General features: G+C 49.1%; 1 long non-coding RNA gene across 1 annotated transcript in view; it reads right to left on the reverse strand.

Annotated features, from left to right (window-relative positions):
- The window catches only part of LOC148881429 (uncharacterized), a 150683-nt gene that overhangs the window by 23861 nt on the left and 100724 nt on the right, over nucleotides 1-26098 (reverse strand). The window contains exons 7-9 of the long non-coding RNA XR_016113680.1: nucleotides 4762-4884; nucleotides 1675-1713; nucleotides 1061-1183 (exon numbers count right to left, since the gene is read on the reverse strand). This is a non-coding gene — a long non-coding RNA (uncharacterized LOC148881429). The remainder of the gene's footprint in view (nucleotides 1-1060; nucleotides 1184-1674; nucleotides 1714-4761; nucleotides 4885-26098) is intronic.

A 26098-nucleotide genomic window follows, 5' to 3' on the forward strand; every position in this document is an offset into this window, starting at 1 on the left:
GCCAACAAACTGAGAACGTGCCTCGTACGGAACATAAAGAACTACATATTTGGCTAGAGAGACAAAATAAGCTGTGCCAAGCCTCAGTGTTAGTCCAAATCAGCAAATGTTCACTCTCAGGGTCACTTTAAAACACATTTCCAATTCCACAGGGAGAAAATGAACCGCTTCCTCGTCGACGTCGCTGACGGCAGATTTATCGTCAACATGGGCCTAGAGCGCCCTCTTGCCGTTTCATATGAAAATAACGTGAAATGACTTTGCGCATAAGTTGTTCCCGAGTGGAAGCTCAACTAGGAAAAAAAACAACAACTAAACTGTGAATTATAGTCCGCAAAATCCGCTAAGGAGCTAGCGACAGTGCGAAAGGGGCTCCGGTCTGCCCTCCCATGGACAGCTGGCTCTCATCCCTTTTTCAAATCCTCTTCTGCTTTCCAACTGAGAGAGACGGTGTACCTTGTGTACCTTGTGTACCTTGTGTACCTTGCTTTCGCCACTTGCCTGAAGCAACACGCCATGTGGCCCTGCTCGATATTAATGGATGACATGATTTGGAGGTGTTTCCAAGCGTGGGGGGCAGCATACGGGAGGACTTGATTGAATGTGTGAAGAGTGCGTGCGGATCGGTGGCGGAGGAGGAGGGGGGGGGGGGGGGGGGCGTATTTCAGGGTGTACATTTGAGCGCCATTAGCATATCAAAGACGTACTGGGCTTTTCTGTCCTAATGGTAATTACACTGGCCACAATTGGCGCTCAGTGCTCCGATCACAACAAGATGGCGGGGGTGAAAATGGAAGGAGGGATGCGGACGAGGGCTATTTGGAGGGAGGCGTGTGCGCGCTGGCTACGACTGGCTGGCTGGGGCTTTCAGGTTATGTTAATATTGCTCATCTATTTAATTAGCCGCGGGCTTTGTTTACATCTTTTGGCCCCCTTGTCAGATAGACAGACAGCAGCAGAGAGAGAGAGACAGGCGGGCAGGCGGGCAGAGGAAGCGAGCACCGGAGAGACCGGCGGAGGGAGGATAGCGAGGCGAGGCTCAAGCGAGGTGCCGCCGTACCTTTTAAAGCCTTCACGAGGTCCGCTGCGGATGCGACTTTGATGGGCATCCTCAGCCCCGCCCTCCTGGTACCGAGCCGGCACGGCCTTGGCCAAGACCTCCAGCCAGATTGAAAGCTGATTTCTAAGTGGACACCAAGGTGACAAGAGATGGGCCAAAACAAGGGCGTCAAACGCATTTCACAGATTTCATCCACAGCGCGCAACAAACGAATCAATAATAATCATCATCATCATCATAATCATCATCATAATAACACATTTCATTTATAAGCGTCTTTCTAAACTCTCAAGGACACTTTACGGTCACAGGAGATTTTTTAAAACTGGAAAGATCTTTTTTTTTTGTTGCCTCCAATGAAGCTCAGGTGACGTGGCACGTGGCAAGCATTTGCGTGCGTTTGCATCACTTTGTGTGTTGCCTGTTGTCATGGCAAAGGCGCTCCGCACTCAAAACAGGAGGTCGCTCGGCTTTTGCTGGGGGTGCGCATTGCTGTCACGCCGCAATTTCAGCAACGTGTTTACTTGCAAGTGAGGGATGTGGCACTTTCTTCTTCAAGGACAAGCAAAGACACCCCCCCCCACCCTCCCAAAAAAGCTTGAAAGTACACTTGCCTTATAATTGCAGACTGGAGAATGGGTGACGATGTCAGACTACAAGCAAAAATGGCATTTCTTCTCAGGTTGAGGTTCATCAAAGAAGAAGCGATCCGGCGGGAGGCAGAGGGCGGCGCAGGCCTCAAATCCAGTGCAAAGTAACCGAGGAGCCAGAAGGTCGCAGAGGCTTGCGGAGGAGCGGCGGATTCATTTCAACAAGGCCGCCAAGGGAGCCAAGAAGCAAGGTGAAAACAGCCCACGTGCCATCACGCTGTTTTTAATGGCGACCCCGGCCGGGCCTCGCCGTTCCACGCAACGGCTGCGCCGTGTCTGCGCCAAAGGGCCGCCGCCTTTGGCTTCCGGGCTGGAAAGGGGGCACCTGGGCCTGATCAAATGACATCGACGCCCCCTTCAAGCGTCCAGCAGGAGGCGTCGTCAGCACAAAACTGCTCGCCAATGGCCCGTGCCCCCCCCCTCCCCCCCTCCTTTCTGTCTCTCGCAGACACTTCTTCCTCCTTTCTTCACAGTATATCAAGTGCATCATCCTCTCGCACCTCACTTTGCCCTCGAGAACAGCGGCCTGCTCGCATGCACGCGCATGACAGCCTCCACATAAGTGAGATAAGGAAGTGGCGACACCAAAGGGCCGGACCCTTCTGTCACTCTGCTACCTCGCCCCGGAGCACATGTCCTCCACCGCACGAGTGGGAACGCGAGTGGGAGGGCACCACCAAGAAGAAGAAGAAGAAGAAGAAGATGGAAAAGGGAGACTTTTTGGAAGGGGCGCGACAAAGCGGAAATGTGAGAACGATGCTGATGACGACGGCAGGCGCAGATGGAGCCCGCCAGAGAAAAACAACCAGGAGGGGGGAGGGGGGGCTGTTGTTTTTTTTCCGTCACGCGTTGTCGGCTGGCTCGCCGGCAACGCGTGCCAGGCGGATGCTCGCTGATGATGACAACGAACCTCCCCGCCCGCGCGCACAAGTGCTTTTCCAAAAAGTTGCAAGTGTGGCGCCCAAGCCAAATCAATGGAAAGCTTTCTTCAACCTTGCGCTCGCTCTTCCGCCACTTTGGTGTCTTCTCAGGCCTACGCTGGCATTTCTTTCTTTTTTGCACACTCCTCTGAAATAATTCCCAAGTGATGTAGCTTAGCCACTTTTTTCCCCATTTTGTCGTAGCCTCGCTTGCTTTGTTTCTCCGGTGGATATCTCCAGTGTAGTAAAGCGCAATTTAATGAGAATAACGTGTAGCTTGGTGCATCTGAAAATACCGTATCAACAATCCACACGTACAAAGTAATCACAACTTCATAAGTAGAAGGAGATGGCGAACGATACGGCGCGATGAAAGAAAAAAGTCAGTAATGCTCACACTTGAAGTAAAAAAAAAAAAAAAAAAAAAATAGCCAGCTCATTTGGGCATGTTGAGGAATGTTAGCCCTGCAAACAAAAAAGTTGTCAGCCAAATAATAAAGTGCGCATTCTTTCACTTGCCATGACCGAAGTCGATTTTGTCAGGCTGTTACATAAACGGCGAACAACAAACAAGGCCTTGTCCAACGTGGCAGAATGTAAGGCTAAAAAACAACCGCGGGGCAATTTGTTTTGGTCAAGCCTGTCGTATGACATATGAAAGAGCATCTTTTTGCCGTCACATGTCCGTGCCATCGTCCGACGGCCTCAGGACAAACAAAGCGCAACAATCTCATGTTGAAAGACGCCAAAGTGGCGTCATCATCAATTGCTCCGGGCGAAGACTTGTGCTGGCAAAGCCGCCCTGTATTCTTTTCTTGGGATGAGGACCTTTTTACGTGTTAAAAGACAAGAACGATATTCAAGTAGAAATGGCGCAAGTTTTTTTCTTTCTTTCTACAATTGGCTTTCTCGCTCTTCACAGCCTCACGCAGCCTAAATTTGCTGCAGTGCTCGAATGAAGGCCGGAAGGTTGAAGATGGAGCCGGTCATTTCAAGATCAAAGTGCAGAAGGACAACAAGATCTCGGTCACACCTTGTCGCGCCCTCGCTAAATGCGCCCATTGTTCTCGCCGTCCCCTTTGATCGAAATCGGACGCCTGCCGTGCTTTTGATCGGCTGTCTGGTAGGACGGACATTTTGCAACAGAGTGAATCTTTCAAATCTCCTCCAAAGCTCTGCTTGTACATGATGAGAAAGTTCTTGACTTGTCAACGCGTGTTTGTCCCCAGATTGCAGCTGTTGGTCAAAAATGGACACGTGAGAGAGTTTGCTCTCCTTGACTTGTGTCCACCACACTTGCCCCCCCCCCCCCCCCCCCCCCCCCCCCCGTCCTGTTGAGCGGCCCAAGTAATCCTTCTGTCAAACAACAAGCATGCAGGTCAACGGCGGCTTTCAAACACGTCTTGCCAGACAGTCAACCCACAACCACTTCCTTCCGCCTCCTTCATGTCAAACGCATCAAGTCCTGTTCTACTCTGAGAACGAATCACGGCGCTCGCTCACGCCGGCTTAACAACGTCACGCCTCTTTTAAGCCGCGGTGGACAACTTGATCCATCAACAGGACAAGTAAGCGGTTGTCATGACGCCAGCCCCCACTTCTCCGCGTTGTCCTTCAAGCACAGAAGTTCTCGGACCGTTCAGAAAAAAACCTCCTATTTGGAGCCCAGATGGTAAAAATAAACCTTGACATCTGCCGTTTAAACAATTAAAATCTCTGTCTGCTATCATGTCTTCTGTCGCTGCCTTTATCATCTCATCTTGATGCATTTCCACTCTGCTCGAATATTTTGCAGCAAATCACTTTCGGTCAAGGCTGTCGACATTTTTGCCTTTAAAATCTGAAACAAATTGTAGGCTGTAGAATAGTTTGAATCGGGAGTTGTCGCCTTTTGTATCTCCCTTTCTAAAAAGCCATTGTGAGGGATAGCGCGTTGTCTGTCGTACAGCGGGCATCGGTCTCAATCAACTGCCTGTTTTTTGTGGGGGAGTCTGGACGGCGATACCAGGCTGTCTTGTTTTTTTCATGTTTCATAATGGACGGCCTCCCATACGAGCGCGGCGCTTTGCTAGCTGAACAATGCCCCTTTGCTTGCCGTGAAATGGAGACACCTTTGACTGCGGCAACCTACCTGTAATTGAGGTCCGTAGCCGGTCAGACGCAGGCGAACATTCACCGCAGCGGGCGTCGCGTCGCCTCGTGTCGCATCGTCGGGGGCTTTGTTTGCTCCAAGTTGCCACAAAGCGCGCGGGGCCTGTGAGGTTGACAAAAAAGACACAGTGCACAGTCGTTATCTTCTCAAGGACTCTGGAGAGGAGCTTTCAGTTAACTCAGGTTTTCCACACGCTGGAAGTCAGACAGAAACTCCTTGCCTTGACGCAGAAACCCTGAAAATGCATTTCATTGGCACATCCAGGATATGTCCAACTTTTGCTAGGAATTATTTTGTCCACTTTGAAGCTAGCATGCTAGCAAGGCTATCAAAACCATTGCAATTTTAGCCAGTCCGAAGTAAGAACAAAATCAGTTCCAATAACAAGTAAGGGGGGCGTTCATTGCAGTGCACAAGTCAAAGCAAAGTCATGAGTCAGACACTTCCTGGTTATCAACGTGGGAACGGGATTGGTTAGATCATTTCCAATTCATAGGAGATGACGTCCAGCGTCATGGTTGTCCCATTTCGGAGTACAAAACACATGGGGGACGACTTGCAAGGGTTTTCTGAGCGCTTGTACGGTTTTTAAGCAGATCAGTGTTTTTTTGTCAGGTGTTTTGTTTGGATCTATTTTGAAAGCAGGCAAACAAACCCTGGGACGTCATAGGAGGACTTGACTCGTTTCACTCCGAGGTAACAGACGGCTCATCCTGGCGTTGTCAAATTTGGCGGTTTGATAAATGTATCTCGGAAGAGTGACTGATGTTGACAAGTCAACTGCGGCTCACGCGTGCACCGATAGAAAATGTGAAAAGCGGAAATACAAAAACAAAGATAAAATGAGGCTTTTGAAAAAAGCTGGGACGGACGGACGGACGGACGGACGTGGCCCCTCATGGCGATCTCCTTTCTTAGCCCCCGCACCCTGTCCCTCCGTTCCTCGCCGGCTTGTTCAATAATGATCGTTGCTCTCTGTGACGACTGGAATCCTTTTGTGTGCCGTCTGACACGTTTTATGTTTGAAAGGGAACAGAGGGTGTTTTTTTACAATGGCCTTTTATGCCCTGTGAGAAATATAGGAGTCTTTGGGCTCGGCTAATGAAGGCGCTTTCATCTAGCCCTCCTCCCCGCACCATACTACACACACACACACACACACACACGCACGCACGCACACAACCCTTCCCGGAAACCCAACTTACTGCCCCCCCCGGTAGGGATGGATTGTCCGGGGTCCACACAAAGTGTTGCCCTATGCCAGCCCCTGAGGATTGATACAAGAAATTGGGGGGAAAAAAGGCCGCCCTCACATTGATATTCAGCGAGGATCGGGGTGCGCCCAGGCGAGACCCGTCGTCATTATCAAGGTGACCCCCGACCACTTCCGATCCCAACACTTGTTTCAGAGCTTCTCATTATGAAAGCGAATGATAAGCAGACAATGAGGAGGAGCAGGAAGACCGGACGAGGCGATGGAGCGCCAGGACGAATCTTGATGAGGGCGAGAAGCAAAAAAAAAAAAAAAAGGCTAATTGGGGAACGAGCGAGGGTGAAATAATGACGGCGCCCACTTCACCAAGGGCACTTTCAAATGAGCTCACAAGTTGCTTCACCCGCACGCACGCATGCACCAACGCCACAAAGTAGCAGCTCTCAGCGCAAGTAAAAAAGAAGAAGAAAAGAAACATTGAAATTGGGCCAAGCAAGGCATGATGGGAGATGAAGTCCAACGGCCTGATTCATGAGGACGTTGGACTTCATCTACTTTCAAATCAGCAATCTTTCATTCTGTTTTCATCCCCCCCCTCCCCCAAGACAGATGGCACATTGTGCCTTCAACTTTAGGGCAATCTGACACACAGGCATACACGCATATCTATCTACCTTTCGATCGATGGACCAGACTTCAATGAACGACAAGTTTTCCAAATGTCAGGGCCACCACATGATAAGGCGCCGCAGTAGACGTTGGGGTGATCCACGACTTGTTTGACGGGGGGAAATGACTTTTCTGTTCTCTTTTCTTGGTCTTAATTAGTCAAGTCCAAGAGTCGAATCCGTCCTCTGACATTTGCCAGACTTCACCTTAAGGACACCTGAGGTGGCTGAGCGCCACCTGTGCAAGTGTGCACACTTCCCGCTTGGCTTTGTCTCCCAGGCGAGGACCAATAGCCCCGGCGACAGCAAAGAAGCAAATTATTCCCAGCGTTTAACATCGAAGACGGCACAACAGAACAAGATACAAGAGCGGCGAGTTCAATGGCAATGGCGAGCTCTATATTTTTTCTCTTCCTCCCAGCTACACTTGAAGTGGAAGTGTGACTAAATAATTGATTTCCTCGTCCTATTGTCAGTGTTTAACAAGCGCCGCGAAGAGGGGAAGCGCCGTCCTCTTGTGGTTTGATCCTGCCTCGTTAGCCGGCGGGGAGCTTCCTCCGCGCGACGACTGCCCGCAGAGGCGCTCAGATGGCGCTTTCGGGGAGGGGGCGGCGTCTCCGTCAGGTGCGCCTTTGCCGCTTTCAGGACAGTTCAAGGGCCTTCCGTCGCGTGGCTGTAATGCGGGCCAGGTGGAGGCGTCTCCGTCTTTTGCATTGTCAGGGTCCCAGCTAATGGCAGGAAGTCTTTCAACTTTGCAAGGTGTCGCCTTTCATCTCAGGGCAGAGCATCCCCCCCACCCCCCGCTGAGCGCAGACCCCCGCTTTGATCTTTCCGCCCCTCCGTCCGGCCCCTCCGTCGGGCGGAGGTGGCGCTTTCGTGATCGCTCCCGTGCGACGTGGCGCACGTGTGGACAATGCGGCGGACGTACGTTGGCACGCCGCGCATCTCAAGTCGGCCAGGAAATAAGCCGGCCAAAAGGATCCATTGGATCATTGCTCTTCCAGGTCAAAGTTCAAGCAGTTATGCGGTGCCGGATAGCATAGTTGCCGACTTTCAAGGCAAATGGCTGGCACTCGCCAGCGCCTTCCACTCAAGCGTATTGGCCCGTTCTCCTTTCAAACTGGTCGGACAGGCACAGCGTCAAGACACCGATTCCGACTCACTTTTTGTTGTAAGGAAGCCGCTTTGGAGCAAGGCAGACGTTTTGTCGGGAAACCTGAAAATGACTTTGACACCCTTGGTATTAGCGTCGCGGCGATGGCGTTCCAACACTTTGATTGGCTTTTCACGTCCCCCTGATGGGCTCCAGCCACCGTTTCTCAGCCGCTGACTTTAGCACCGCACGCACACAAACAGAAATGCGCACAAACACACACGCACTCTGTGTCAAGCAGCCACCACGGACACACTCCAACACACAGCCGGTGGCAGGTCTCTAAGTGAGACGGGGACCTGGCTAATTTGCCGGAGTGGAGCGGAGTGCCGCTAAAAGCCTGCTGGGTAATTGAGAGGTGAAGGCACCGAGCGGAGCCCGCTGCCCTCTGTGTTTGCGGGATGGGGCGGGGGGAGTCACGTCCGTGCGTGCGTGCGTGCGGGATACGTGCGAGCAAAGGCCCCTGCTCGCTCTCATTACGGCGCAGCTCCCGCCCGCTCGGTCATTGTCCGGACGCGGCGCCCGCAGAAAGGAGGCGCTAATGCGTAGTGACACACGGCGTGTGTGTTTGTCTTACTGGGCGTGCGCGCGTGTGTGTAATTGCAACGTGTGACACATCATGCCCCCCCCCCCCCCCAACTCCAGCACCCCCATGCGGGAAAAAAATAACAATATCCTCACCCAGCGCTCTCTCCCCTCGCTCCACTTGTCATTTCACTCTGAAGTCAGATGGCAAACGGTGGACTGGATCTCGCCATTTTTCAATGGGGGCGGGAGGGCCCAAGTCGATGTCCTATACAATTGAGCGTGGTCATTTAAGGGCCAATAGGAGTGATTATTTTCACTTTGAGGGCTTGCTTTGAACATCTTTTGATTGGGATGCGTCCTTTCAGTCTTTAGCGAGTGCGTCCGTCCACATGTCGAGTCTCTTCATCGCAGGTTATTTACTCATCCGTAGCCCCCTCCACCTTTCTCTTTGCTAGCGACCGTAGACCAAGGGATCAATACGACGCCTTCCTTCCTTCCTCAATATCTGTCACTTGAAATTTGGCTCAGGTGGACCTTTTGCCTCCCGCATGCATGAAAGGCTTTGGCTGGCGGCGAGCGCCCGTGACAGCTCACACGTGGCAATCCAGCCGGGCAAGCAAAAAAGACCAGCGTGGATGTACGTGTACATTCCGACATCACCCTGTTGATATGGCGACAAATTCAACTTGTTTTCAACTGCTAAAAAAAAGTCACCAGAGTGATAGCAAAAAGAAGCAAAGTGGGCAGACGTGCTCAAATGCCATTTTGTCCTCTTTTGTGCGCTGTTCCTTTTCCATTAGCTTTGTAGCAAGGGCTCTCTCTCTCTCTCACTCTCTCTTTTAGCCCTTTTCAGTCTGGACCTCTCGCTGTGCTTTCGTCCCTCTAATTGACGCTGACACCAAATCAATAATTTCTTTTTTGCGTGTGCGTGTGTAAGCGTGTGTGTGTCATTTTGTCTGCTTGCGGTTCTACGGCCAGACCGCATTCAGCGGTGAGAAGGATGAAAATTGACAGCGGGTGGCCAAGTTTCGACGAGGGGTGGCTCGGGATGACCGCATGGCATGAGGTGTTCCTATCGACGCAAATAAAGTCTTCTCAACATGCGCGGATGCCGTTTTTGCTGTTTTTGGTGTTTAGTGCCCTTCGGTTCAACCCACAAAATTTATTTGACCGTGATGGGGATATTTCAAGGAAAAGCACCTTGGGACAACTTAGAGGACGAGCCTACTTTGCATGTTTTTGGAATTTAGGAGGATACGCGGGGAAAAGCCACGAAGGCACGGGAAGAACATGCAAACTCCACATCAAAAGGCTGGAGCCGGAATCAACCCGGACCTCCGTACTGTGAGGCGGACGTGCTAACCACTCGTCCACCGTGCCTCCAAACCTAAAATAAGACTTTGGATTTCAATTCAATGGAAATGGTGCTGCTCATGTCGCGCTCATCTTTGCAACGCGGTCACTCTTTAATAGCGGCATACAAACATACAATGGTTGGAGATGGGCTCTTCTTTGGAGAAGATAAAGAATGCATGCCAACATATTACCTGCCTGCCCGTGTTGCCCCACGGTTGGTGTTCCAATATGTGTTGCTTCATTAGCTACTCCACTTGGAGGGACAATAAACTACTCGACACCCAAACTATCTGCTGGCATTGAAGTGAACTGTCGAGAAAAAGGAGCATTGGAGTTGAGTTTTCGAAATGGTTGAGGCCAGAAACACAACTGTTATCTCATTGACAACAGATTCTTTTCTTTCAGACGGTGGCATTTAACACAACTTAACTGAACACAACTACAAGTGTTTTCATTGGTGCGGTGAAAATCCATTTTAGAAGTCAGTGCAGCTCCACTGAACACAACAACAACAAGAAGAAAAATGAAGAGCCATCATCAAATAAACAAGCCCCTACGAAGCAAGCACAATGGCTCCTGATTAAGATCCAATCTGATTTCACACGACTTGAACACACATTTCATTTTGTGGCCTCCGGACTTCCAGAAACATCCGCACTGACTTGCACTGACGGTGATGTTTGTGTGTGTGTGGGGGGGTGAAGGGGATGGGCAAAGGGCTGCATGTCATGATGAAGAGGTCAGATCGCAGGAGGGGCGGAGGGAGGCTGGGATGCAGTTTTGAGGATAGTCCTGTCAAGAACTGGATCAGCACAAGCGCGTCCGTGCTTGTTTTGATGCTGTCGCAGCGTCTGGAGGAATTTGTCACGTTCCGTTGTGGAGATGAAGAGGCGGTCAGGCACAAGCGCAAAATTGGATTTGCGGGTGCATGTGTGCACGCAGGGAAAATGAGGCCGTTTTTTCCTTTTTCTTTTTGATGCGCCATCCAATTGAGGGTCAACGGCAAGCCCTGACATTGAAGCGCCACGCTTGCAGATGATCCAGCCGCTCATCACGGGAGACACGTGACGGCCAGCGGGAATTTGGCCAAATAAATGGAAACCTCAAGAGGGCGGACGGCCGCATTTGTGCGGCCCGTCTTGATTGATCCGGGGAGAAAATGCCCTTTGTTTAGTCCCCTGCGCCAGGTCACAGTACAGAGTCATTACGGAGTGTGTGCTTTGTTTCGGGGATGGCCAATTATGCCGTTTGGCTCGTGCGGGGCCCTGCAGCGTCGCCGTCTGCATGCGCCAACGTGTGCGCAAGTGGCCTGCTGACAAGACACTCATTGGCCACTCACTTGGTGGTTGTGGTCAAACTGCCGCCGAGGAAAGCAGCAAGAAAAGCAGACTTCACCCATACAAAATATGAATGAGGTGCTGGAAGAGGGACAATCATGGGAGGAAAAGCCCCTACACGGGATGTACCGCCGAGCCATAACAGAAGTGGCTGATCTCAAGAAGTCCCATCAGTGGCTAGAGAGGGCTGGCCTCAAGGACAGCACAGAGGCACTCATCCTGGCTGCTCAAGAGCAGGCCCTGAACACCAGAGCCATAGAGGCAGGGATATACCACACCAGGCAAGACCCAAGGTGTAGGTTGTGCAAAGAGGCACCTGAGACAATCCAACACATACCTGCAGGGTGTAAGATGCTGGCAGGGAAAGCCTACATGGAGCGCCATAACCAGGTGGCTGGCATAGTCTACCGAAACACCTGTGCGGAGTATGGACTGGAAACCCCAAGGTCAAAATGGGAAACACCTCCCAAAGTGATGGAGAACGACCGAGCAAAGATCCTGTGGGACTTCCAGATACAGACTGACAAGATGGTAATGGCCAACCAACCAGATATCGTGGTCATAGATAAAGGGCAAAGGAAAGCCGTTGTCGTGGATGTAGCGGTCCCGAGTGATGGAAACATGAGAAAATGGAGAAATAGCAAGGGCTCAGAGAGGAGCTGGAGAGAGCCTGGAAGGTAAAGGTGACAGTCGTGCCTGTGGTGGTCGGAGCACTCGGGCAGTGACCCCCAAACTAGACGAGTGGTTGCAACAGATCCCGGGAACAACATCGGATATCTCGGTCCAGAAAAGCGCAGTGAATGACCTTTATTTGTCTCACAGTGGAGAAATTGACATTTCACAGCAGCAAAGTGATGGAAGGAATGAAATAAGTTGAAAAACTAAATACAGAAGCTGCCGGAAAGGCATGCTATGCCCTTCTATGCTCGTGTGTAAACACGGGGGGGTGGGGGTGAGATCAATTGGCCTCCTGTGATGTCACAATCTGGCCATCCGACAACCCAACAAACCCGTTTTTCACAAAAAAAGCCTGCATGAGGAGGCCATCCATCAAATCAAGCCATTGAAAAGTCCATCTTCAATTGGAATTGGTCAAAACGTCCAAAAAGGATGCGTGGCGAAAAGTTGGATGTTGGGATTTCGAAACAGGAAGGAACCGAAAGAAAGATGGAAGTGGACCGAGTGGTCACGTCGAGCAAAGTTTTTCTTTCACGCGCTGTGGGCTTTTATTGCAGAGTGGGATTTTTGTCAAGTGAGCTTGTCACATGCTTGCGTGTTTGTTTGGAGGTCTGCGCAAGGTCTCGCAGCTGCATATCTGCTGTTCTGATTGACATTTATTACAAATGCGAGTCGTCCGTTGCGGGCTTCACAAAGAGCGTATAGAAGGCGCTCTCGCTTGTCCTTGTTTCCATAATTCTAATTACCGGCTGGATTTAGACTTGGCAAAGAAAAGTAGCGACGTGATTGAAAAGGAGCTGTGGGTTTGAAAAGCAAGTGGCCAGTGCGGAGGAAGGGGTCAAGGTAGCCACACGTGTCCTTGTCCACGTCACAAAGAAGACAATGCTCTCGCGTGGTATGTCGCGCAATCGCCCGGCGCATTTGTTCCGCTGAGCTGCGGTTCACGGTGACACCTTTCGGACCCAGGGGCGTATCGTATTGTGTGTCCAAAATTCAAAAACTATCTTTTCTTTGCTATCAGACGCGGCGTCGGTATTGTTGTGAACGTGATCACGTCATGAAAGCAGCCTCAGCCACCGCCGCAGTCTAATTAGGTCAATCACTGAATAAAGGTGGCATTATTGCCAGGATTGAATAGTGCTTTTTGCCCACATTTGGAAGACAAGCTGGCATTGGAGCGGCCATAATGGCTGGCTATTCGAGCATACGCCAGCCTTTTGATACAGGTGGACCACCACAAGAAGAATGTGATTGTTCATTGAGTTTGACTGGAGACAACGACAGCGCCAATGGGAAGAGGGCGCCTTTCGCTTGAAATGCAAACCATATTTTACACTTTTAAGCCTCGTAAAAATTCACATTTATTCCAAATGCGGCCGTCGTTCAGATCCAGTAAACTTAATAGGGCAGGCATGTTTATGGCTTCAGTTAAAAATAAATATGGAAAAGCTGGATTTAATCATCGGAGCCGTGAACAAGATGCACTGAACGATGTCAAGTTTTGGTTTTACTCAGTATTTTCTTGAAAATAAATCAATAACAGGCAAGCCTCCACTGTCACTTTTGTGGAAAGTCTGAAGCAACAAAACTATCGTGTAGCGTGTAGCGTAGCTGTGGCAAGTCTGAAGCGGGACCGGTTTACCTATGTTGTTCTTCAGCACAATTGAAGGCGCACACGGTGGAAAGAGGATAAAATGTCCGTCATTATTTCCACAATGAGGATTATTTGCACATCCATTGTCAGTTTGGTAAGCGCCACAGCTTTTCAATTAGCTTTACTAGGACACCGGTGGAAAAATGTCTGCTTGTTGATTTGTTTTGACATAAAAAATACATCAACAAATAAATGCAGCCAGTATATATTCACAATGCAGTAAATTGCGGTTAAAATCTGAAGCGTTATGATGTTGCTCGTGACTGTGCGAATGCTTTGACTTTTGAGAAAACATTTCCATTTGCTTGTAGCATAAGATGTTATCACCATACAGTGTCAAGATTTGAATGCGTGTGGGGATATTGCAAAGGTTTTTGTTATCGCACAATTGATGCAGATGCTTGACTGGATCTGACATTAATTGCCCACATCTAGAACTGCTTCAAACAACACGGAACAGCAAGAGCCTGCTAGGCTACCCGCAATTCTCATCAACTGCTATCTTAGCTAACCGCATATCTCATCCATAACTCGCTTAGCTCACCGGAATTCTCCTCCGCAGCTAGCTTAATTTCGTACTCTTGGGCCTGCGCAGATATGTATATCTTCACATTGTTGCTCTGCTGAATGGGCAGTTTGTGACTGGATCGAATGTTCCGATTTCTAAAAGGTTTTCGGTAAATTGGCTGGTAAACAAGACTCCAAATCATTGACAAAGACATTGGGTGGTTTGAACGTTTCAATGATGTCCCAATATTTGATCAAATTCAAACCTTAAAATGCAATGAAAATGTATTGGTCGTCCAACTAGAAGCCTTTTTCTTCTTTTTTTTGTTAGCACACTTCACGTAAAAGATGTTATTTATGGTTGCAATTTGTTTTCTATTGCTGTATTTTACAAGGCGGATGCTTTACAGCGCATCATGGTGCTTTCATCTGAGGGAATTGATGGCCATTGCTCACTCTGTCCATTGGCGCTTTTTTGACCTGGCTGATTTGAGGGCAAACATCCAGGCCGAGAGCTTCCTCTATCTCGCTATTGTATCCAAACAGTCATCCAATCCTTTATTGCAGATGGACATTCTTTCAGATGGTCACTCGGAGGTCAGGAACCGCGCACGTACGTGCGTGCGTGCGTTACATCCTCCATAAACCAATTTTCATTTTGATTCCGTTATGTCGTGTCGTGCCCCGTTGGAGTTTATTTGTTGGCCGAGACTGGCCAGCGGCGAGCGCTTTCCTTACGTCAATCGTCCGTTCACTTCAGCATCCGTTGACGTTAATTGCCAAGCATCTGAAGAGTGTGACGCCTAAGCGCACTTTTGCGCTTTGTCGGGATTTCAAATTTGGAAACATTTCCAGTGTGAAGTCGATGGCGAAAAATATTCAGCCAGATTATTCCAGATGTCTGATAAGAGCACTCTGTGCTTTCTTGTTGCTAATTTCTGCAAAGCGCTAAATGGATCTCAACAGGCCGTTTCAAGCACATTTCAAAGGGATGGACTAAAATCCATGAAACAAACAAACGAAACAAAAAAAAAAAGCATCACATGGCATTCGGACAAAGAAGGATGCGTACAATGAGAAAAAAAAAAGACTTCAAAATAGCATCCTTTATGACGCCCCGAACAAAGTGCAAATGAATGGCATCATCAGAGGACAAAAGCGCCACTGTGCGTCGCGCATCAGCACCAAACGTGGCAGAACGTGATGCGACGTTTGATCATAAGAAGCCCGTGGCGCTGCGAGGGGGAAAACGCACAGCATTGATTTTGCCGTAGTGCAAAGAAAAAGAGGAAAAAAAGAAAGAAACTAAAGGTCCATTCAAAGCAGCCATTCTTCAATCAAGAGATAGTCTGGAGACATTGAGCTCGGGCAACATCAACACATTTACAAGGGAAGAAGCCTATTGTGTGGAGCTTAATGGAAGCTCGCCTTGGAGTACTTTTCAATGTACTCTGACGGGGAGGAACGAATACGCACCACCAGTGCACGCAAGCGCTAAACATGAAGGGAAAAAAGAGCCTACTTGCTCTTTCCAATGGTGCTAATATTCCAACGAGTGGCCTTCGCTACTTCTATTTCTCCCCCAGCCCAATCATCTCGTCGATAAAACAAGTGCGCAGAGAAATAAGACACCCTTTATTTGACTTGAAAACATTTTTTAGTGTCTTATTCCTCTTGACAATACCACCCAAAGGACATCCAGCACGGATACTTTTGTTTGCACTTTTGTGGAATTGGGATTCAACGATGTCACTGAGACCATTAACATAAAGTAGAGTTCCACAAAAATCTCAATCACATCAAGCTACACTACACAAAATGAACGGCACAAAATGAAAAAAAAAAAACAACAACAAATCACACGCAAATTGACACCAAATGATTCGACAGGACGCCAAACAAGCAAACAAGCAAACAAGCAAACAAGCCTCGACTCAATTCAAAGAGTGTGTGATCGCAGCTAAATTATGCTAAGCTATGCCAAGCTAGTTTTTCTGGTTTGTTTGATTCTCATCATGACCAGCATGAATTAGCGGATGAAAGAATACAACTCACATACTGGATTTTTGGTTTTATCTTTCATAGCACACCGTCCTTGAATTGTGACTTATTTGCTTCATTTCCGAAAGGTCTCCGCTCGCAACAAGCAAACAGAAAAGCTAAGCAACCAGGGCTCACGATTAAGGATCCAGTTGAAAGTTGACAATTTCATACAACTTCTGTTCTGTCCTCTGAAATCAATGACTTGATTTATTGATGTAGATTTTGGGGGCGCAATAAGTGGATTTGCTAGCGAGCTTCCACGTTTGACTCTCTCCGCCGCCGCCGCCGCCTGGCAGATTCTATTTGTTCCTGTTTTGTCGTCCATGTAAACGGGGGATGAGTGAAGGGAACAGGCCTGCCGCGGATTAACCGGCGAGTGACTTCCAAAAAGTTGCAGTCTTTCTTCTTGACAAGACATGTCAAATCTGAGTGGTGTCGGTTCTGCTTTATAAGGAGAAGAGGGGGGAGCGCCCTTGTCCCCAAATTACATCGTCGACAACACCCAATCTTATCTGCGTTATTTGTAAATCAGACGTAATCTCAAGGGAAGCCTCACACAAACGGAACGGGGCTCGAGCGGGGTTTGAACGCAGCTGGAACGGAGCTTTGACTAATCCCTTTGTAAGGCAATAGGCAGACAAACAGGCAGGGCAGAGCTTGCCAAGTGTTGTAATGGCAACTAAAGATGATGCCCCACTCCCTTCCTCTCTCTCCTCTGTCCTACATCGCCTCCTTTGCACAAGCCAGGGACAACAACAATGAATTGCTATCAAGTGGATAATCGGACAAAAAAAAGTACACCCCCCCCCCCCCCCCCCCTTCATCATAAGCACAATTCACGCAATCTCGGTCGATGTGAGTTTTTGACGGAAGAAAAAAAAAAGACGGCAATTGGAAGCAGGTTGGGGGAATAAATTAGAAGGATGACAAAATAGGGAGATAAATCCAGCTTAAGAGACAAGGGCTGTTGATTTGATTTTGGCTTTCCTCCCCGTCGTTCGTTCGCCCGCCCGCCCTCCGTGTCTTCTGTTTTAGGAGCAGAAATGGATTTTTGCAGTCTATTTGGCCCTGAAATAGCTTATTGTCTGAAGCCGCCGCCGCCGCCGTGCGGCAAACAAGGTCCGCGTCACATGTGCGGCGCTGTTTCCATGGGGAGTAATGGCCGTGGAAGCGCGTTTTGGCTCGCCTGCCACAATACGCCACTGCGCGCGCTCATTGGCCCTACTGCCGGCGTCTCTCGTGACGGTATTTATAGACGCAAGAATCGGGGGAAGAGCCGAGTGATGCGTAGGAAGAAAGCGCCGGCGATGAGGGCCACAAAACAACCAAGTGAGGACTTGAGTTGAAAAACGGAGGAAGTGGTGGAGATTTTGAAGCGCTCTGAAGCGCGGCGTCCGTGTCCCGAGTGTCAAACTGGAGCGGAGCCATTCTGCTCGGATGGGGGACGCGTTCACCTGAGAAGACGACAAGCTGTCCACCGTTGACCAAATCTCATCCGATCCAAAATCCAAGCTCAGATGGCGCTATCTACCTTCCTATCTTTCGGGGCCTTGCTTGGTTCGCACGGAAGAGAAAAGGTCGCAGGTCAAGCAGGTCAAGGCCAACAAATCTCCTCAAACGATCCATCAACGGAACGGAATGCTTCGTCGCTCGGCAGACATCAATGGCCCACTTTGAAGAACGAATTGATGGACAATGCCTGCGATAAGGCAGAAGCTGCTCTCTTTGTGGTACTCTTTCGGGTTGAAGTCAGGGCTTAGAAATGGACCCGGCTTGGATTTAGTGGCTTCCGACAGTAGTTGCGAGACCGGTCGTGGCTCAATATGACTTCACGTCCAGCAAACATGACATTTACAACATCCACGCCAATGCAGCTAAACGCACCCAAACATGCAGGAGCAACTTGGACATTAGACACGATTATTCTTTGTTTTTGTTTTGGTCGCACCTTGCACCATCATCAAAGTCTCCAAAAGCAACAGTCTGTTGTTGGTCAAGAATTTGTCCAATGCGCCAAACGATTCCAAAAACATATTAGGTGGAAGCGCGTTGCCGAAGCCTGAAAGCCAAGCAAACACAAGCACAAGCACAAGCGTTCTCAAATGGAGTCACGCAACAAAGTGGACGCTTCTCTCAGTGACGCCGACAAATACCCTCACACACACGCACGCACACGCACACACACAGTCCTGTGCTGTCATGTATAATTCAGCGTGTGGTCGGGGTGGGCAGATGCCTCATCCCCGGGGGGTCCCATCATGCCACTGCAACGCTGAAACATTTAACAGCACAAGACAAAAAAGAACACGCTCAACAAATAAACAACCCCAAAAAACAAACAAAAAAAGCCTTTTGCTGCGGGAAGAAATTTGCAGAGAGACACACAAGTGTGCGCTGTCGCTTTAAGAAGTAACATTGCTGCACGTACCAAGAGAGGCTTCCGTTTGATATGTGCAAGCACTCCTGTCAATACAAGGCACACATACGCGCACACGCGCGATAATAAGGACTAGAATAATCAGAACTTTCTGGAGGTCGGCCGCTTGGTGAAAACAAAATGGCCGCTTGCCGGCCACATCACAAGTCTGTCGTTGTTGCGTCGGCACAGAGAACAAATGGAAGCACGTCATTGTTGTCAAATGACTGGAAAAATAAGAGGATGTTCGCCATGTACTGGATCTGCTTTTGGTCCAACCGGAAATTGGCTGAAAATAGCACGCGCTAATTATTTAGTGGTCAGTGAGCTCATTCACCCCACATCTTTGCTAATCAACAGACATCGGCGCAAAAAAACTTTGAAGCTAACGTTAAATCAATCGAGCTCTGAAAGTCCTCCTGTATTTTTATCCTCCCCCCACCGGCTCTCCATTAATTGTGTTGTTGGACCCCCCACGCCTCCTCTTTTCCGAAGGTTCCGTCGCATTGATTGGATTTGCCTCTCCGCTCTTCTTCCTCTCACGTTGGCATTCTTTCCGCTTTTAGCAGAGCGCCAGGCTAGCATCTCCCAAACCGTTGGGTCGCCACCAAGACAAATAATGACTGCTTGTCAGAAAGAATTAATTGTCTGATTCCTCATAAAGACGCGTAAAAAATCACCGTGTCATTGGGAACGCCGCCGCCGTTCTCTGGAGGCGCTGGCCAAAAGCAAATTTCTGTTTCGGAAATGTCCCCTTTGCGATAGATAAATAAGCGTTTAGCCGGCGGGGGGCTGCGAGAGGGGACGTATGTTCCTTATGGCGGCCCCGGCTTTCGGTAATGGCCGTCGTAACGTTTTAATGGCTAAGCGTCAACACGGCCGAGCGCGCACGCCGTCCTGTCGGCCGGCAATTAACAATCTCAGCGTTTGTAAATTGATTTTTTACTACTTTATTTGTCAGCTGCCTGCGGTAAGAAGCCATTGTGCAATTTCATCTTCATGGCCTCCTGTCAGCCATCCGTCAAATCTACAGTCTGCTTTTAACAAGGCGCTTTGGAAAAACAACATCAACGCCACAAAGCTCCTGGACTTGATGCAGGGGTACCTAATGTTTTGACCTGTGCTGTGTCACGGCCTTTTAAAGGCAGCGGCGCTCCAGGAAACGTGACAAGCTATGATCCAGGGGGGACCCCCGCATGATAAAGTAGGCCCACCCGAACGCCGCTCCATCGGATATGCCCCTACAGTATGTATCCTATTTTCTGGTGCAACCAAAAGCCTTGATTTTCAATCAATCGTTAAAAAGCAGTGACTCGTTGTGTTTGTCTTCATAAAGGCGAAACAATTTGCCCTCTGAGTCGATGCGTGTACGTGTGTGTACCTGAGATCTTGCTACTCCAGCTAATGAAAGCCCCCCGTCGCTCCCCCCATCTCCTCATGCAAATGAGGCTGCCGTTAACCCCAATCAGAAAGGTCGCCTATGTGCGCATCTATCGCGCATTCCCGTGAGCGGCGCTCCAAAGAAACACCGCCGGCCCACCGCCGGCCCACATGTCATTACGGGCTGCCAGAAACAAGTCGTCGTTGAAGGTAGGAGGTGGGGGCGGGGGGGCAGAGATCGCCCCCCCCCGCCCCCTCCGTGTAATTGGTGTGAACCAGGAGGGTTCGTCGCACGCCAGGTCAAGCGTTGTCTTAGACGGCGATGCGGGTGACGGCTAATTACAAGAGAGGAGCGCCATTGCTGTTTGTACCGGAAGACTTGATGTGATGGCGCCCCCGACGACCGCCATCACGATATCATTCTCGGAACCCTTTGGATCAAGTATGATCGGTATGACGGCCGCCATTTCCGCCTCCAATCCATTTGCTTGGACGGCAAAGAGTCGTATCTGCGTGCTAATCTTGACAAGCTCTTTAGTGGTTTGCACAAATGGAACTTTTGTTGCCATTGCACCAAAAAAAAAAGCACTTGACCATCAAAAGATCAATGCAATCTTTTCCCAGCGGGGGACTCATTATTACCTTGGACTCATCATGCGCTCCAGCCTTTGGGCCATTGAGGTCCCAACGGACTCGGTCGCAGTCCCGAGACACTTTTTCTGTTGTTTTCGATGACAATGCCAATCGTTGTTCGGCTCTTGTCTCGCGCTAAATCGGTTACAGCCCCCCACTTGGGTCCAGTCCATCAATTTGCAAGGATTGGTTTTGCCAAGGCAAATTAGCTTTGCGGGTGGACGTCCTTTGTGGCTGCCATGGCCCCAAGGTGCTTCTGCCCTCTCGGCTTGGATTCCGTTGATTGCAGATCTTTCCATGTCATACTGTGAATTCCACAAGTCTCGCCATTGTTCGCCGCCGTCACAAGCGGTCCCCGTACTTGCAGACTTGCTAAATGAGACATCTGTTGTCAAACACAGCGCCGCCTTTATCATAATCAGGCTCTCTTCTTTTTCTTTTTTCCCCGCAACCGTAACAGTTGAACATGTAAGATTTGTTAACCCAAAATGAATGACTGCAATATTCCATCGGGATGGCTCCATATTTTTCACGTCCTTTTCGTTTAACACTTTGAGGCACGGCGCTCACAACAGTGGACAGCTGCAAATTATAGTGGGGGCAAAAAGACGAGCAGTCCAAAGTATTATTATTATTAATATTATTTGTAGGATTTATTCATGTCATTTTAACCTTTTTGGGGCAGGGGTAGCGGGGGGGGGTGATCTTTGGTCAATTGATATACAACAATGTTTCATAACAAGTTATTATTATTATTATTGGGAATTTTTACAGAAGGGTTTTGGAAATTACTTGCACCAAAGCAGTGTGACATTTTCTGACTGAGTTGTTCTTTAAAACTTATAGACTAAGTGCTTCAGTTCAAATTGGAACAATCCACGTTCATGAAAGAAATGACAAAGTAAATCAATAAAAAGAGGAAACATTTTAAAAATGTGTCAAGCCCCCCATACAGCATCTGGGGGCAAACGTCACACACTAAATAGATAATCGCCATCCGGGCTCCTCCCAAACTACTTCCTGTTTAGCAAAAACAACAACGGCAATGGGAGGAGAAGGTGCCCCCCCTATCGCAAATGGCCCAGGCAAGCCCAACGTTTCATTATCCCCTCCCGTCCCCTCTGAAATGGCGAGAAGAAAGGTGGACATTAAAGGGGGGGGGGGCTGGGGGTAGAAGGGGAGAAAGACAAGGAACAGAGAGATGGGAAAGAAGAAAAGAAAGAGGCGTTTGATAGAGCCGTGCGGAGAGTCCGTGCGTGAATGAGCCAGTGAAGGGCAGCCATTGTCTGGCCACGACCTCAATTTGGTACTGTACGCTCTTCTTTTGACACCACAATGCTTCCTTTCTCCTGCGCACTATTCCCTCACTCTCTTAAAGAAATGGGAGGATTAGGGCCCCGCCGAAAGGAGATGGGGGGTGCGGTTTGGGGGCGGCGGTCTCTGCGTGCCCCGATTGCAAACTAACTCTGGACGATGGAAGCAAGCGCACCGTTTTTGGTTGGAAAGTGCTTCCCAGGTCGGGACTTTCGATCCGGTTTTGCGATGTCCAAGACGTCCTGTTTAGCCAGGAACAGGGGCCTGCCTTCATGTGCTGTCTGCCCACTTAACTCCGCCCATCCCAGGCCACCCCAGCCTCCCTTTGCAGCTCACTCCGATAAACACGCGTGGATCCCTCATCAGTCGGCATGAGCCGACCGACATCAAGCCGTCCAGCGCGCCAGAAAAGGGAAAGTCTTTCGCTGCGCTTTGATGGCTAGTTAACCGTCGGGCTTTTTGGGCTTTGACGGCGCCGCCAGGGCAAGAAACAAGGACCCCCCTCCCCCTCCAAACTTATTTTCTTTGTGCAGTGGGACACCAGGCCGAGACGTCGCCAGAAGATGCAGTAGATTCAAAGAATGTTTGGAGGTTTTGTTTTTTGTTGAGTTATCCCCCCCCCCCCACTCAGCCATTGATCAGAGAGTAAAATGGCCTCGTTGGCACGGGTGTTGATGCACGCACACCCACATACAGCCACACACCGACACAATTAGGCTTTTTATCATACTCATTTTCACTCGATTTTCTTTTGTTGAAATCAACTCATCTGTTGAAATATAAATGCTGGCTTTGCACCTACGTCACAGTCCATCTTTTCAAACTGCGGCGCAAAGGAAGGCGGCCAAAACCCTCACTTGAGGGTCGTGCCATGTTTCTCAATCAGGCTAAATCGGTCAGCTAACAACGCTTTTGTTTTCTTGAAATTATTTTTACACGAGCGGTTTCATTCGCGCTTATCGTACTGGGACCGAGTCCTTTTTGTTTAACCGCTCTTTCTCAAGTACTTGGAGATGAAATGAGAATACGCGCATATTGTTAATCATGCGAGTCTTGAGTTGAAACCTTTATTCAACGAAGAAGAATATTCAAAACATTTGCCCAATGACAAGTGTTTAGGTGACAATGAGGTGAGGGTGGTGGAGGTGGGGAGGGAGGGAAAAAATGGCCGCCTCCATGGCAAAAACCGCAAGCTACGTCTTTTGTACGGATCATCGTTGATTGCGTTGATTGTATTTCACCGTGAGGGCGGGAGGACCTTGGATTAAAACAACAACAAAAGAAACATCTGAGCTGCATACGAGAAAGCCGCTTGGCTTGAAGAAACGCAACGCGAGTGCGTTGTCGCGCTGCCATGCTAACGTCGCCGTTCAACCAATGCATTAACATCCTGTTGGCCAAAAGCCTCATTCAAAAGCCTTGCACAATGTATGTCATAATTGGCTCCCGACCATGGAAAAGTCTGATTGGTTGCATTCCGGACGCCTCGCCTTGAATTCTATCCAGTCGATGGCGATTAAACATGTAAATACGCCATCCTTGACGGCGTGCGTCCTTTGTTGGCGCGGCCTTCCTCTGGCGACATTCTCTCCAGTCTTTGCGGCGTAATGAAGATGGAAGATTAAACAACGGCGACGAGGCGTTGTCGGGGAATTAAAGCGCCATCCATCTCACTTCATCAGCGTCTTAATATCTCCTCCGACGCTGACAGGAAGCTGCTTGGCGGCTCAAGGTTAACGTCTCTGCATTTATCTAGCTCCTTATTTATTTGGGGGGGAAGATGAATAGAGCCCAGAGAAACAAACCCATCAAAATAGGCTCTTATGTTGACGACGACCAATTAGTTTGCGGCGAAGAAACTAAACAGAATCATTAATATCGATCAGGCGATCATGGGAATTCCAAAATCGCATCATCTGACACAAGTTACGCAACAGAAAAGCAATCGTCGGGTTTTTATAGATTGTAAAATGGCTCGAAGACAGTAAACGCTCCATAAATGATTTGCTTTCGTGATGGAAACGCACATTCGGGTATGGAGGGGCGTTAGCGATATATTTTCCTTTTCCCTTTGGAAAAACTGCTGCTTGCGCCGTAATGGGCGTGAACACAGTGGATTCCGCTCGCTACCGATCACATCTTCAATGGCGCACAAATAAGGATCACTTGCAACCCGAGAACAAGATTTCAAAATTTCAGGTGGGCAAACCGGGCCTGTCCCGTGTCGCCAATTGTCACGCCGCACCTGGAATGACCCCGGCCGCTATTAATGGCGCAGCGCTTCGTGTTGCGCTCATCGTCCACATCTGACCATCTAACACATGATGAGGTGAATAATTGGCCCCGCTGAAGCATTTTAGGACACAAACAGACGAGCTATTCTTTGCGGTTGATCAGGTTTGGCCTTTTTTTACTCTCCATTTCCTGGGATGAAAAGTTTGCCAGGGTAGAATGAGATCAAACTTGGCTGCCATCACAGGCCTTGCTCACATCGTCACAAACGAGATAAGCGGGTCAACTACGCTTTGTCCTGCGCCATCTCAAATGTACGGCGCGGTACGGTCTCTTCAGTTGGATCCTGTGTCTCTTTCCCTCTGTCTCTCATTCTGTCTGACTTTCTAAATCGGTCTCTCTCTCTTTCTCTGTCTCAATGTGTGCGTGTCTCCGCCCCGTGGCTCTCTCTGGGAGTCCGGAGAGGCCTGGCCTAATTGAGCTGGCCTCAGGAAGCCCATCATTAGCCCCGGCGCTCCGGTCACACATGGTCACCAGATGTGAGTCCAGCCACAATGGAATGTAAAGAGTGCCACTCGGCCTTCCGTGTGCCTCTCTCTCTCTCTCTCTCTCTTTGCATCCGGCCTAATAAAACGTCTTTTGTTTCTGTGGCGGCTATTGTCCGTTTTGGCCCAACCGCTGTCTGACAGAAGAGACGCCGTCGGGCCTTCAATGAGAGGCATTGTGTCCACGGAGGCAACGCACTGAGAGAAGGATGGAAAAGTGCTTCTTGAGGATTTCAATACACCCTTTGGCCATTTTCATGCATTTTTGAAGGATGGCGGGCAAGGGGGGGCTGTCATGTGACCCCCTTACCTGTATTGTAAAGCAAGGAATCAACTGCTGATCCTTTAAATGCTTGTGGGAATGACATGTCAAAGTCTGCAAATTCAATGTCATCATGTCTGTGATGTAATGGGAGGGGGGTGGGGGCGGGGGGTTCACTTCATCACCACAATTGAGTGCAAATTGTTTCTCAACAGCATCTTGCACTATTAGTACGCCTTTCCAAGAGCCGCTTCATATTGTTTCATTTAGCGCTTTGCTGCGTACGGAAAATCATTTGTCGTCCAGGTGAATGTCAAATTGATGCTTCCTTAGTTTTGGACTTGGAAGAAATGTCTTTTTAACCACTTTGGAGGGGGGGGGGGGGTTGAAGCGGCGGACAGCACTTGCAAACACTGGATACATTTCGACGGCTGCCCCCATTTCAGACAAATGTCATTATCTCGGCTGGCTGGCTGGCTTTTTTGCTTATGATTGCAAAGTTAAATCGCTAATCTGTGAAGTTGTTTCTCATCTGAATTAATCAAATTATCTGCCGGCGTGAGTGCCTGACGTCTCCGTGCGCGTTTTTTACTGGCCGCCCGCACTTGCGTAATGTCATGAATATGCGAGTGCGCGCATGCGTGGCGATATTAGCGTGGATTAGCATGTTTGCGAGGCTCGCCGCACGTACTTGCCGGCTATTCGCAGACGCCTGCGCGTGCGTGTGGGAAAATAAGTGGGCATGGGAGCCATGTTTTCCCAACTCACACTGGATCAAGGCCTTTTTTTATATATAATCCACTGAGCCGACATAATTCCACCTCACTTACAATGGATTTGTCTCCGCTTTGTCTCCTCATTATTGTTCTCATTCACATGATAAGCCGCTTCATGATTCCATTAGCCTTCTATCGGCTTCCATAAGCGCTAAGATTTCAACTTGGCCGTGATGGAATTGGAACTTTCTAACCTCTTAATCTGTTATTGTTGTACAGCGTGAAGAGCGACGGCGGCAAAACAATTTCCATTATTGCCCGATATTGACAACAACAAATGTCATCCGATGCAGAGAGAGCCGTATACGCGTTTTAGTTCTTCAAATCGTCTCAAACTTTAAAGAGAAGTCAAAATGAAGTCTTGCCAAAACAATACAAAGGTACTGATAACGACACACTGTGCTCGCCTATTTTCCATGTTATAAATCACTTTCATCACTTTGCTGCTGTGAAATGTAAATTTCTCCACCGCGAGACTAATTAAGGCAAATCCAATCCAATCCAATCCATCCTGAGTAAAAATTGTGCCACCTATAAAATGCCTTATCAATCAGAATAATATACGAGTCAAATTGGAGTATAAATAGCAAACAAACATTCCATTTTGAAAAGCATTTTACA

Source organism: Hippocampus bargibanti, linkage group LG22 (assembly GCF_051943395.1).
Source record: "Hippocampus bargibanti isolate YZ-2025 linkage group LG22, ASM5194339v1, whole genome shotgun sequence".
Classification (NCBI taxonomy): domain Eukaryota; kingdom Metazoa; phylum Chordata; class Actinopteri; order Syngnathiformes; family Syngnathidae; genus Hippocampus; species Hippocampus bargibanti.